Genomic DNA, 15,738 nt, shown 5'->3' with positions numbered 1-15,738 from the left:
TGATTTTTTTCGATTTTTGAATTGGTCGTATAGGTTTTTTTATTATAGATTTATCGGACTCACTCTAGGAGCGAAATGTGTATCATCAAACATTTCAGTAACAGTTATAAAAATTTAAATTATTTTAGTAATGCAAACAAAAATATCCTCCGTGCCTGTAAAGTTACGTTTAATATATTATAATGCTATGGAACCTTTCGGATAATACTTTTATTATCCAATAATAGAATATTATATCAACTGAAAAAACTTAGCCTTCTACATCATGATAAAAAAAAAGTTTTGAATAAAGTTAAATAGAATAAAAACTTTGTATGCAAGATACATAGAATAAAATATAATATCAGAATTCTATAACACGGGATATTAAGGATTAGTTTTTCTAGATTTAACCTCTATTCGTCTGATTGCAATAAGTACACACGATTTTCATCCGGTACTAAAAGGAAGTAGCTAAAAGGCTATAAAAACAGAAAAACTAAGTAGTAAAACTGTTCGTATAACCTTCTCTAAATGCCTTCCGGAGATAACCTTAAACTCTTGAGAGTAACTTTAATGGGCGTTTAATCATTATTACTATCGGTCACTGCTCAATGAATGTCGCTCCCATTATATTAATACTGATAACATAAGGCAATGATTTTTCATGGAAAATCGTTTAATATAGTTTTCTTTTATATATTAATCAACTATATATGGAAGACAATAAGTAAATAAACTAAACTAATATTATTCGAAATTTAATTTGAAATAATTTTAAGTTTACCAAATTTAATATAATAAGACGCGTTGGTTGTATATTATTATAATCATCTATTAAAAATGATCCACTGATAGGTCTCTTCTATTTCTTCCCATTATTGTCGGTTCTTAAGGTGATATCGTTACCTATACCAGAGGCAACTAGCGGAAAAATACGAAGCTTGCAATTTGAGACATTTTTTTGATAATTTACAATTTCAGCTGTAATAATTAATAAATATATAAGTATCTGAAAATATTAAAAAATATACTTTATTTTTTTAAGTCAAAGATAAACTTACAATTGTAAAAAATGTAATAAAATGTGAATTTGTTGATTCGAACCCTATATTATTATTACATATATTTTATGGTCATATTTATTATTAAAATTTTGTTTATTAAGTTTTATAAGCATCGCCTAAGAGATTTTTGACTAATTCATATTTTTAATTTATATAATGAATGTTTGTTTGTCTGTCAATGTACAAATAAAAAATATTTTTCTTTTTAAGGCTATACCTCAGTAGTTGAGGCATGGTCTAAAAAGATCGTGGTTAGGCGATGCGCGAATTGCAGGTCGCGGGTGCAAATGACGCATGCCGACCAACATATAATTTGTCATATAAATCCAACATTCGTCCATTTAATGTTCTGTTTGTTGTTCTATTAGAAAAACAATAATATATTATTCATCGTTATGTTTACTTTTTCAAGTAAATGGGTAACGTTTTTAGTCATCTTTACACGATTTAAGAATTAATACCCCCGTCGCTATCACGAAATAAATTGACGTGTTACCAGTTCAAAGTTCTCTCTCCGAATGCCAGCGAGTCCAAAATTTCGTCGTGCCTATAGTTGAAAATTATTTGTCGTTTCACTGATGTATCGTCTTATTGTTTTCAGATACATATTATGTATTAACAAAACAGTTGAAATTGTAAATTATCAAAAAAATTACTCAAATTGAAAGCTTCGTATTTTAAAATTCTAGCGGCGATTTTTTTTGCCGCAGATGTCGCTACTGATTCGTCAGAAGATTCGAAAGGATTCAAAGTTCAAACTGGTCTCACAAATCGAGTATAAAATATTACCCAAATCACAACAAAATCCTTGCAACTGAATTCAAAAGTAAATATTAAAAATTGTAATATAAACATACAAACAGATACGTACTTAAACTTATACAAAAAATAACCCCTAATATATTTTAAAGTATCACAGTGACATTACTGTCACTGTGATAGAGAATAGATACGGCGTTACTTTTACTAAGTACTTGGCATTTTGAATTTTTGGTGATTTTTTTTATCGTGGAGGGCCTCAGTCCAGCTATCAGTCAGTATCTCGAGCCTCTAAGTCCCTAAACCCGCCACTGTCAAACTTTACAATGACATCATAGATAAATGTAGTTGTAAAGTGTTCATATGGTAATGCTTCGAACTAGTCTAGTGAATAATGAGTATCACATGTTATTTTACTCTTAATTATTTTGTATCATACCCAATCAATCCATGAAACTGCAATACCTATAAATAGTTTCAACTTAAAAAAATATATATAAACTCCATATTAGATATTTCTACACCCCCTACATTAGGTTGAAATATAGATGGCTGTGAAGGTATAGTTATTTTTTTAGAATTTGATAAAGTTATTTTTTTTTATTTATTAATATTAAATTAAATAATCTTTGACACACAATTTAAAAGATGTTAATTATCTGAAATAGTTTTTTTATTCATAACGACATTGAAAACGGCTATTAATACAAATTGATTTTTTGAATTTCTCTTGAAATCATAATATAAAATTTGTGACTTTCACAATTGGTTCTTATAATATGTACTAAATATCAATATGATTTTGAATTGTCACGGATTTTCTTCGGCGTTTTGGGTTCGCTACAGAAGTTATTCTCAAGAGATATTGTATTGAAGTACACTGTGAGGTATAGGTACGTCTCATAATTATTATTTTTTTTTTAAATCACAACCACTTTCCAATATTTTCACAATTTTCAAACTATTCAATTTTAAAAAGGCTGTTAATCAAAAATAGTAATATCATAAGTATAGTTTTAAATTCTAATTGATTTAAATTTTGTACTATTCAATATGAATCGCTTTTGGAATTTTATAAATATATATATACCTAAGTATATAGATATATTTCTATTTAAAATATACTGACAATATACTGTGAAAATACTCGGTTTGCTAACGATTCAATTGGAATAATCAGAAAAACATAAAAAATCAAATATGTAATGCAATGTCTATCTTTGGGTATTCTTGAAGTATCCAGGAGACTCGAAGAGATATTTTATATACCTACTAAGAGAGACCAAGGATATAAATGGTTTTAAAAATATAAGTTTATGTATTCGTCCTTAAATCATTTTTTTTTCATTACTTGTGTTAACTATCAATCCATGGTGGAAATGCAATGTATTAATATTTTTAATAAAACACATTTTTTTTTAACTGAATCCACTTTTTTATAAGATTAAATAATAAGTCCAGTTGAAAATGTTTTATTAAAAGTTATTTTTATTAGTAATAAAATTTATCTTTCTATTGATTAACCATGTAATTTGTCCATGTAATAATGTATTATTTTCTTTCTATCTGGATGCAAATTGAACGGAGAAAATATATAATTAAATAACAATGTAATTTCAATACAAATATATACAACCATATTTTTGAATATTGGAATAATTGAAAAAATTAATTAAAAAAAGTTTAATTAAAAACATTTTTTTTAATCCAAGTATGTGAGTATGGCTATTAAAACTCAAATTTGGAGAAATCCTTGACTAAGAATCAGAGTAAGTAACTATTGTTACTACCTTGATTCAAACCACAAAAGCTGGCTGCCATATTTATGAAATTTGATAATATTTTAGTACCAATACCTTTTAGATAATTTCAACTTGATTGGGTATGGCATGAATGTCTTAATTGGTCAAACACGTTCCTAATGTATACCAATAATATGTTTTGGAATAGCTCTATAATATGATATATAATCATAATATAGGTACACTACTAACATCGATTCAAATTTGAATTTAACTTAGTCGATAGTATTAATTTCATTGTATTTATTATGTTGACATAAGCGTCAAATAATACTCTATTGTTACCTTCCATATTATAGGGGTACAATAAGATTTGTGGCTTTATTATACAACTACGAATTGGTTATTGTTCCTTTTTAACTGGATACAATTATGGTATATTATGAAAGGATTACATCTCAATGTGTAAATGAAGAAGTACATTGGATATTTTTAGAAAGATATTATTACTAACTGTAAGTATATTTCCAATCTTTAGAAAGAGAAAATGTCATTCAAGGAGTCGAAATGAAGTCAAATATAGCGATTAAAAGAAAATGAATTGCAAGCAACCCACTTACTTAGCCGAAACAAGGTTATTCTAATCAAAACTCGGCTTCAAGTACTAATTACGAAAGCTTTGGAGGGATTACTTTGATTCAAATGTATATTATTATATTACTTTAGAAGTCGGTTTTAACATTTTATTTTCTTATATATTTAATAATATATAATTATAAAACAAAAATAATGTTTTGTGATAATAAAACAGCTGTAACACTATTTTGCGTTGGTACCGAGAGAAACCTATTGTGTAAATAAATGTACTTAAATAATAATTATATATATTTTTATTAAATAAATACTTTTTTAATAAATGATAAAATATTTAACGATATAGCATTCGTTTGTAAATATATATAGTTCTGAAAACATCAGAAACATACATATTAAAAATAAATCGATTTTTTTGAGGAGAAAAAATAGGGAAAAATAATGATATATACATCACTCATACACAATATATTATAGACTATTCTATTCAAACCAAGCTTTCAAAGATACTTCCAAAGATATAACTTAATTTTAATAAAATTATCAGTTCAGTGGTATCTAAAATTCAATCCAAATAATATAGCTTAATTACTCATACATAATACAGCAAAGCTGGAGTATGTTGTTATATGATGTCGCAATTTGCATACCTATGTAATTATGAAAAAAAAATGTTTTAAAACTAAAAAAAATCTCATAATATAATGTACACAATGTGAGGATAATGCCGATTTAAATATAATATATTTAATACTTTTATATGGATCAAAATCATCAATCTTTTTGGCAATTTCTTTTGAAGCACCAATCTTTTAAAAGTGTTACATAAATTTATATATTTAATAATATGTTTTACGGAATAATATGATGCCTATGAGTATTGCTTTTAACGATTGACGTCTGCCAATAAAACATGACGTGCTGACGAATATCCAGGAGTGATGGGCGAAAAGATATTGTTTCCAGGTTTGGTTTCCATTGGATATTGATTAATAAATCAAAATGCTACGTTTTTGGACTTATTTGCCAAAATATCCATGTTTTTTAATATCGACATCAAATGTTACAATATTTATATAGCTATTACCAAAGGGTTGCAATTTGTGGAATTCACGTAAAATATATCTTAAATTTCAAAAAAATTATCGTATTTATTAGATATACCTAGATCTGCAAATAACGAAAATCAGTTGTTTTAAAATACCAAAAAGCATTTCGTCACCGTTATAATTGAACACATCGGTATCCTAACATAATTGGCATAAAGCATTTCTGGAAAGTTTCTTCAAATTCTTTTTCCGGCAAAGAGTAAAAGGCATTTTTCCTATGAATAGTAAAAAAGTGGCTTGTTGTACTTTTACACCGTGATTTCATAAATTATTATTTTTCAAAAAGTACAAGGTAGGTATTTGTCTTGTTATACATACTTAATATATATATATATATAAGATTTTTGACATGAAAATAAAACTTTGTGCTCACTTTATTTTATATTCCCAACAAATAATAAAGTAGGCATTTTATATATGTGGGTGCTGAGAGAATTTTTTATGTATGTATATCAGGTGGCAAATACTCTTGACGTGGCTCTGATTACCTCAGACTATTTATAAAATATTGTTATTTTATGTACCAATTATCGTTTTATCATTAGAAAGTTTGAACAGTAAACTATATTTTGTGATTGATGCATTATATATTTATTTTAGATATTATCTTTTATCTTAATTAACAGTTTTTAAAGGATATTTTTATTTACAAAATGTTATGTAAATTGATAATAATTTGAAACATATTAGAAATATATAAAAAAAAATTTAAGCCGTCAGTTTTCTTTACTTTCAAGGTTTTATAATATTATTTTCTTTGTTATCAAACTATTTCATTTTGATCCCTGCGCGTTATACAGAAATATAACAGAAAGATAAGTAAGATGACGCCGGTTTTAAATTAGTAATTTCGTAAATAGTTACTAATATAATATACTAATCACCTGTATATTTATTTAAGATATTAGTTTCGGTCACCAAGCGAGTTTATCTACATCGAAGTACAAAAACCATGTTGTTTAAAACATCGCCCCTTTAAAAAAAGTAATCATGAATAGCTAAGCATACAGGTGATAAATAAAGAACTAAGGATTACTCCTATAATATATTATGTTACTATATATTACGATATAAGAAGATATACGTATTGAGACACTAAAAGATGTTGATGTTTATGCCCACCTGAAAAAAATAAAACCCGGAAATAAAATATTTTATTGCTGTGAATCTGAGTTTATTTATTGTCATGTATTTTGTCTCTCAAAGCTTTATTGAAGATGAGTAGGTGAATAATATAAGTATTAAGAAATATAATTTATAAAATCACTTACACACTATCGCATATATTTACCTCACATAAATAATTGAAGACGAGACGCGTTTCGTTCACTCAGTACCTAAGCTTTATAAAATTTGCATGTTTACTATCTACCACTAAGTAATCGCTGAATGTTTCAAGACGACGTATACTATATTTTAACTATCTTGTAGTATATATACAATAATAGTATACTATATTAATTATGTTATATTTAAGTAATCGTCCATCCGTAATCGAGTGATTGATGTTTGGGGATTGTGGGTTTGAATACTGTTAAGCTAGCGAATGAATATAATGGGTTAAACAACTGACTAATAACATTTATTTGTGAGAAAAAAACTCACTTCTCGAGGTGACTAAAATCCTTATCGGTTTGTAGAATCAAAATAGAAAAATAATTTTAGGTATCTTCAATATATCGCTCTAAACTTAAGTCGTATTACTGTTAAAGTATATCTCGTAATTTTAAGATGCATTATATTTATATTAATGTATAAATGTAGAGGCGTAAGCCTAGGTTAGATCAATTCAGTGACAGCTACTCAAATAAATGAGGTACCTACTTCAAATAATATAAATATACAAATAGTGCATTAAATATGATAATACTATTGTTCAATTTCATAGGTATGAGGTTATTACGAAACGTTTGTAATCCAATTCACATGAATCTAATATGAAAAGTCTTGAATGCATTCATTGAAATACCGTATAATGTACAAAATTTCATTTCCACTTTGAAACGGAATATTTTCAGTAACGCGAGATTTCTTTGGAATATCTGGTAGGCACGACACTAGCTATTCTGAACATCTCATTAACAAAGCGAACTCGCGCACAAAGTACCATTTATATCCAGGCTTTATTATTTCTTGTATCTTGTACACAAAAAAAACTGTAAAAATGTGCACATTTACAATATGCAACTAGAAAAATGTATTATTTTTTTTTATATACTATCACGTAAATGTTATATTAAACTTATTGCCATGTATTTTATAAGGACTGATACTAATCGGGCACCTACTTATGACAATTTTTCGTTATGCCACCAAATTGACCAATAAGATGTTATAAGATATATTATTTTTTTGGTTTATTATAAACATTGAGTAGTATAACTACTATATGTATGTCCATTCTACCATCTCCATGCTCGGTGCCCTGATTTGTACAGTCTTATTTGAAGAGAAATGAGTTTAAACTGATACTGAGGCTAAAAACAAGATACACAAGGGTTCAAAGATTTTATATCTTCATGGGAAGAAGCGATTTGCAGCTCTGCGATGAATGCGATGTTTTGGAGGACATTGTAGGTATAGCAGTAAAATGCCCTAAATATGAAAGACTCAGAGTACAGCTGCGAATTGCGGATATCTTTGAGAATTTCGATGAATTGAAAGATGCCCTGGTGGTGGGTAGGATAGAAGAGCTTGGCAAATTTATTGCGAAGTTCTTTAACAGAATTGTAGCGAGGGCCTAATCGGCTGATCTTCTTCTAGATGAGAAGAGGCGATATGACAGCGAGTCGCAGTCAAAGCCTCAGTAAAATTATAAAAAAACTATACGTCAGTAGGTATATAAAATATTTGCTGATTATAAGCAAAATTAAATATACTTTTAATAACCTACCCTAAAGTCCTGAATTGTAAATAAAAAAAAATCTTTTTTATATTATTGTTATACACGCCACACAGTTAAATCATACGGTAATGGCACTTACTATGAAGCTAACTCAAGTAATCGTTATTTTTGAGGAAAATTTCCTTGATAGATTTATTAACTTACTGGTGAGAGAAAGTGGCGTATAGAGAATTAACTGCATTAATAAGTTATACTGTATAATTCCGGGGTGATAAACTATCCACCCTAATAAAAATTTTAACTGGACAAGTCGTGATCAGCGCTTAGCAAATATACCCGTACCGAAAATAGTCCTTGACTATAACCCAGGTCTATTAAATCTATCCAAAAGGTCACAATTGCGTTGTGGGGCATGAAAAATAGCGATGTAAGAGTTATTTTCAACTGGGAGGGGTCGTAGATGATTGCACTGAGTGTATGAATTAAACTGAAGAAGCCAAAGCTTGAGTTCAGCTGGAAGACTATATTGTTATCATACAATATAAACTACTAAATATCTTATACAATACTACTAAAATATTTTTTATCAGACTAGTTGAAACAGTTATTTAGTATGCAAGAAGTTACTGATATGATGCGTAAACTGGAATTAAGATTATGCCAAACACGTTACCAATATCACAGATTTATCAAGTGCTAAATATTTCCTTAAATGTTGTAATATACATAAAGTACTTAAAGTACTTAGCAATTATCTAATAAACGGAATTATCTATTTTAGGCTACCCACCCGTTCCAATTACACGTACATTGTGTTACACATCATTAATCAACCCTTGATGTTTTCAAAACGTCAGAGAATAGAATAGTAAATTTTAGACAATACACCAGTGACTCAAACTATTATTTAAAATAATATTTTTTACAAATGTCAATGCTAAAATTACTAATTTATTAATTATCAATTTTTGATGAAAAGTTATTATAAAAAAGGATATAAAAATATAGTGAGTAAAATAATAAGATTTCAGAAAATGTTGTTTCTTCTAAAAGAGTTTCTTTTAAATTCTAGTTAATGTATAATATAAATTTAATGCTCGCTGCATTTGCTCAACTTTCTCTATATTATTTAATAACAGCAGTGATTGAAAAATAAATATTTGAATTATAAATAGCCTGCAATATAATTTTCTACCATTTAGTTATTTTTTCTACTATACTTGCATATTATTAGAGGAGGTGAAACGACGAAATTTTGTTTTAATTTAAATTGTCATTTAATAACACTGGACATCATAATGTTATATGTACACATTTGTAACGTATAGTTATATATTATGATAGGTTCTGTAGTTCATAACTTTCTGTCGGGATCATCATTATTATAGTTGTTTGGTATTTGAATTTGGTATGATGTCCAACTACTAAGTTTTATTTATGGGTACTTAATTGATTAATAAATAAAGATTTTTTATGATTGTTTTATTGTATGCACTTGTACACTGTATAAAATTTTGAGGATTTATATTATATTTAGTTATCTATCAATGTAAATTTAGTATTCAATAGTTTTACATCATTCTCGCACAAACACAGTACGCGAGAAAAGACTATCAATTATTATTGAGAGATTAATATTGTCAACTGCTTGATTGAAAGGTTTGATACCGAGAAATCATTATACCTAATATTATGATGTACTAAGACGAGTACTTAACTATCGAATAAGGTCGTCAGTTTTATTTTATGTTGATAGATGTGACTATATAACGAGGTATTAATTAACTGTATGTCAAAAGTAGACAGTGACAGGTGAGATGAATAATAAAAAATGTTTAAAGTAAAAAACCATGTACATGTAAATACTAAATGTAGTTTTATCATGTGAATTACAATGAAGAAACTGTATTAATTCATTAAACTTTACTTTATTGATACAAAATTTATTCACGACAACATTTTGATTAGATTTATTTATAATGTTTATGTACCTACCTCAATAATACAACTCGATTGGATTGAGTTGTGAAACATACTATTTAGTAGGTAGTACCTTGAACGTTTTAAATATTACGACATGTCATGCTAATTGAAATGTGTATTGTTTCAAATGTCGATTTTTTTACTTTGACTCACTGATAAGCCATTTATATTTTGTATACTAAAAATACTTTTCACACATTCAAATAAATGTAATGTTATTTTTACATGATTATTGAAGCTTTAACATGTTTTGCTTAAGTCAGATTGTATTTCTTAATAAAAACAGTAATAAATCTCTCACCTAATGGTTAAGAGAATTTTAATTCGAAAGAGTTTGAATAAACAGGTAAAATAAAACAAAAATACGAATATTATAATAACTACTTTACAAAAGAAAATTCTATAATAATATTCTTTGTATGCACTCTCATATATTTGCAGAGATATTATACATAATACATAAACCCAATTATGGCATTTCTAACTAACAAGTAAAAACACTTTCTTTTTTAATTGCATATATCTTTTTTGAGTTTCGCAAATGGATTCAATCTACATTGTCCAGGGAATGGATTGTATGGAGGGCAGTTGCCATTTTGACTGTATATTAGTACAATAATATTAATACTATATTATAATTTAATTAAAATAATACATGCTGTGCTAAAGTCACCATCTTGGCCCTTTATTTACCCATGTTATTCTTGACTCTAGACCTAGAGTCTAGACTCTAGAGCATAAAGCAGCCGCTTCTGTATACATACAAATGCGTACATCAGGGTTGGAACCCACAGCTGCATCAAACAATGCATGATGTTTATAAATGTATACCTTTGCAAGCACCTGCAAGCACCATAGGGATATACACTATACACCGTAAAAAAACTGTTTTAATACAAACTGTTTTTCAAGACATTATGCTCCGATTAGGATCGAACAATAGGATTGTATGCTTGAACTTTACTGAACTATTTATAAGAAATTTTTATTATTAATATATACATAATCTAGTCATTTAGTAGTACCCAAGAGATAGGAAAAATCTGAAAGGTATACCCAAAGAATAGTCATATGAAATTACATAGTATCGCAATACACATGACCATGATAAGTGGAATGAAACTGTAGCAGCATTCATCTAGCAGTGGATAGATTTAGACTGTAGGCCAAGTTTATAATTTATTGTAAAGGTGTGATAAAAAGTAGTCTAGTATAATATTGTATATGTTTCTGATTGTACAGAAGAAGTTGGCTACACTTTGTTTGGTAACGCCTCTTCTGTGTAGAAATCGAAGCGATGTTTTGTCATTAAATAATGCGACTAGTGAGGTTGATATTTACAAAGATGGCGAACGCCTTTCTTGTGTTATGACTCTTATCAGCTTGTCGGAAGCTCGAAAAACATCGATATCCGATATTTCCGCGGGATTGTCGAAATTGGGTTTCTTCAAAGGAAGATAATAGGAAAGATTTCGAACTAACTTGGGCTTTTTGTAAATATAAAATGTTTTCAAACATTTCAACAATATAATTTTTTGTATTATTATATGAAAGAAAAGCTTGAAGATATACAATTGATTAATAGAAAACAAATATATACGTAAACTACATAATGTTACGTGGAAACATCTACGAGTATAGAGTAACATAACGCACATAATTAATATGAATATAGACAGTTTAAAGAGGCTTTTTACTAGCAGTGGATTGATCTAGAATAACGATAATGAAAATGGTGTTCCGTATTATTTTTTTTGGAAAGCCAACGCATGTCGTCCCTTCTTTCTTTGGAATTTCGGACTGGTTTCAAAGACCATTCTCAAGAGATAATAATATATTAAAGTGTACTGTTAGGTGTATGAATGCAAAATGCCACACTAAATGTACCTATCACAAAGGGGTGTTTTTATCTGAGAGCAAACATTACTAGGGGGGTGATAGTATAGTGTGTCAATTGCGACGATCAGAGATACCAGATTGGATATTTGATTTTGTTGAAAGTATCAGAAGCTATGAGATTTTTTAGCGTATCCTATCATTGAAATCATCATTATCGTCTACCGTAATTGATCTACTGCTATATAAGGCCTCCCCTAGATCTCTCTACTCTTTTCGGTCCCTAGTTAGGTCATTGCTGCTACATACATCCACCGAGCTTTATGAAGTCGTCTATTCAGCAGATTTTAGGGCATCCCTGTGGGCGTTTAGTGCCCCTTGGGTACCACTGAATGACGGAATTGATATAGTGATTGTCTACTCACCAAGCGACATCTACTTACATATCGTTTCTAAAAGTACACTTCAATACTTTATCTCTTGAGAATCGCGTCTCCAATAAGTCCAAAGTTTTAAAAAAAAGTCCGAAAAAAAGAAAGAAGAAAACGAAGTGACAACTCAAAAATCTATCATGATAACAGATATTCGTTAAAGTTTCAAAAACTGTATGTACCTATCCATTATTTTTACTTAGATGGTATTAACTGTTATTTAAATAAAGACAGCATTATATAACTATAGTAGCTTATATACTACATAATATTACCTGTATTCCAAAGTGTGCTAGTAATAATATTTATTGCATCCGGATCTTTATTTGATATTGTGGATTAACTACTATAATATTATCGTATGTTGAAGGAGGTCGTTTGTCTGTCAAGATTTAAAAATAAAAATATACTTAATAAACTGTAATGTCCTATTAAATAAAAATACGAAAAAACTTGTTTAATTTTTAAAATTATTTGTTATGTAGTTAGTTATATGCAGTTTAAATTGAGTATTTTCTTTTACCCCATTCTTTATTACAAGATTCGAAAGCAATAAAAAAAATACCGAGCAAAATGTTGATTACTACACCACATAAAATAAGCTGAATATTTAAATACTTACTACTGCCATATTTAACTACTATTGATATACAATACTAAAAAGTTGTATGCGTGCTTAGGTAATAGTTATAATAAAGTTGATTTTATAAGTCTATTTGGCTTTTCCCCCGGCATATTTTATTAAAAATTTCTTCCCCTAACACTAAAGCCTACACGCGCTGCTAAATTATTCTGCCACCTGCGATGTTAAACTTTAACTCTCTGCCGAAAACTAAACTCTTTCCTGGTTATTTTATATAGTCCACTTGTAGAAAAAGTACATCTATTGACAGTCCGGTCGGAAATTTAAAAATTTAAATAGAAGTAAAGTTAACTCTACGTTTTTGTAGTTTTATAGTCATATTATTTTTCAATGCTTTTCGTCCTTTTTCTACAAGTTTATTTTAATTTTATATGAATACCTCTTTTGTTTGTGTCGTTCAGTAATTCTGAATAACTAAAATCTAAGTAAATAACAATCCACAGTTATTATGATATATTGATTACGTATTGTTTTCCAATTCGATTATTTAATCTGTATAGACTATCAATGCCGAGAATCAAATAACTGCAAATTATTTTTATAGTGGTGTAAATATATAAAATAAAATATAAAAAATAGGTGTAAATTCTTTCAATGGAAATCGAAGTAAAACGTAAAATTAAACTGAAAGATATGATATGGTGACAGCGGCTCTTCGCTCTCTCTCTCTCTCTCTCTCTCTCTGTTTGATTTTCAGTATCAATTTAGTCGAGAGAGTGGCTAACGTCTGCTACGGTTATTCGCTACGGTTTAAATGAAGGGAACTACGATTTACGCAATATTGTCTAGATATTTATAATACTCACAATCGATTACTTACGTGTCATATTTTAGTTATCATAAACGAACATTTTATTTTTAAATTGTTAGCAAATATATTATTTGCAATAGAATAACAATTGTATTAATATATAAACCACTACATGAATATTCCATTTTCTTATTATTTTTTTTTTACCATTGACATATCGTGGTTCTTTAACAGATGGTTTTCGATATATACCATCAACTAAACACAACATTGTATCAAGTGCCAAGACCTAAATTAAACACACTATATTACGTAAAAAAATGGCATGGTCAATTCCTTTGTAAGTTTCACTAAATAAGAGTCATGTCCGTATGATTTGAATACCAAATCAAGAGTACCATAAGATTTTCATTAATAAAGGCTTATCCTGCAGATAAAGTCAAGAGTTAAAACATTAACTAAATCAGATGAGTAACAATTTTCAATCATGAAGTCCCAACAAGAGGGAATACCTTTTGCACAAGGCCGTTCTAAAATCTGATGGATCGACAAGCTCATAAAAAATACGTAGGTATGAGTAAGATGGATCGACCCTGGATGGTGAAGATGGTGATTAATATTTTCTTATTCTACCCCAAGTCAGCGAAGAATATCTTACATCATGGCTATTTACACTTTGAATGCTCCGTTGTGAACAATAAATTATTAGCATATTGTGTTAAGATAGGACCATAGAATATAAATGAATATCAGACGTGGGGTTTGCTTTCTACCTGATCTTTTCCACGTAAATTTTGAATTGAAATGTAGGCTGAAGCTATTGAAGAATAATTGATATTTTTCGTGACGTGGTTTAACGTTTCGTGACTGCATTGGTAATGTATTTACTTTATTTCATCAGATACATTATAAACTTTGGTAAACACAAGAATACTTTTATTTATTTAGCCACAACAATAAATATTATATAAAACAATAATTGTGACAACAAAATAGTGACTGAAGTCTCTTATAAATTGCATATTAAACTATATTGTTATTGGTTAAAATCTATCAAAAATGCGCCCATTTTGTATTAAAAATATGTACAATATATAACGCCACATTGTTTTTATAAAATAAAAAATTATATGCCATATTTTTTAGATGAAATTAATAATTCTTCGTAAAAACTTATAAATTTATTATTGGAAACGAATTGGTCATATATTTATCCATACATCCGATGAAATAGTAATCTCAAAATCCTATACTTAATCTAAAATGTAATTGATTCAATACCTTTTCAGAGAGTGTGCTTAATTACAAGACATCTCCTCAATTATCTTGTGTATTCACTCGGCATGAAATAATGTAAAATTTGTATGCGGTGACGCCTTATTGTTATTGGATAATAATTTAGATTATCTAAATATACCTACATTACTGAACGTAAACATTCAAAACCGTCATAATAGATGAACCTATTTATATATCATTAAACAATATTAATATCGAATATATTTATAGATATTGATAAATCGTATCCTCAACACATTTCATTAAAATTATATGGAGAAAATTGATTATTCTGAATTATGTAGTACCAGTTTGGTACTAGCTTTATAATATTAAACCAATTACGAGAATTGAAAATGCTGACTATTTTTATCTACTGTTTTTATTTATTCAAAAAATCAAAAGAAATAAACCGTTTTACTATCGTGCTGTCAGCATGGTAAAATTTATCGATAATATACTATATTCAAACTTGATTCTAGAATTCGGAAGCGTATATTCTGAATTCACATCCCTGAAAATAAATAACATTATCTCCACATTATATATAAATAATTCTTAAATATGAAGGTGCCTACTTAAATCATATAATTTTATTATGATCAGTGGGTCTATTCTATACTTATCAACCGCTAAAGTGATAAAGTGATAAATATTATCAAACTTAGGGTAGGTTTGTATCAAAGTAATAGCACTGATTGTAACAATTACAATACGTTAG

This window comes from Rhyacophila brunnea, unplaced genomic scaffold, assembly GCF_057557595.1.
Source record: "Rhyacophila brunnea isolate RB1 unplaced genomic scaffold, BYU_Rbru_1.0 scaffold_1, whole genome shotgun sequence".
Lineage (NCBI taxonomy): Eukaryota > Metazoa > Arthropoda > Insecta > Trichoptera > Rhyacophilidae > Rhyacophila > Rhyacophila brunnea.
This window is presented reverse-complemented; position numbering follows the sequence as displayed.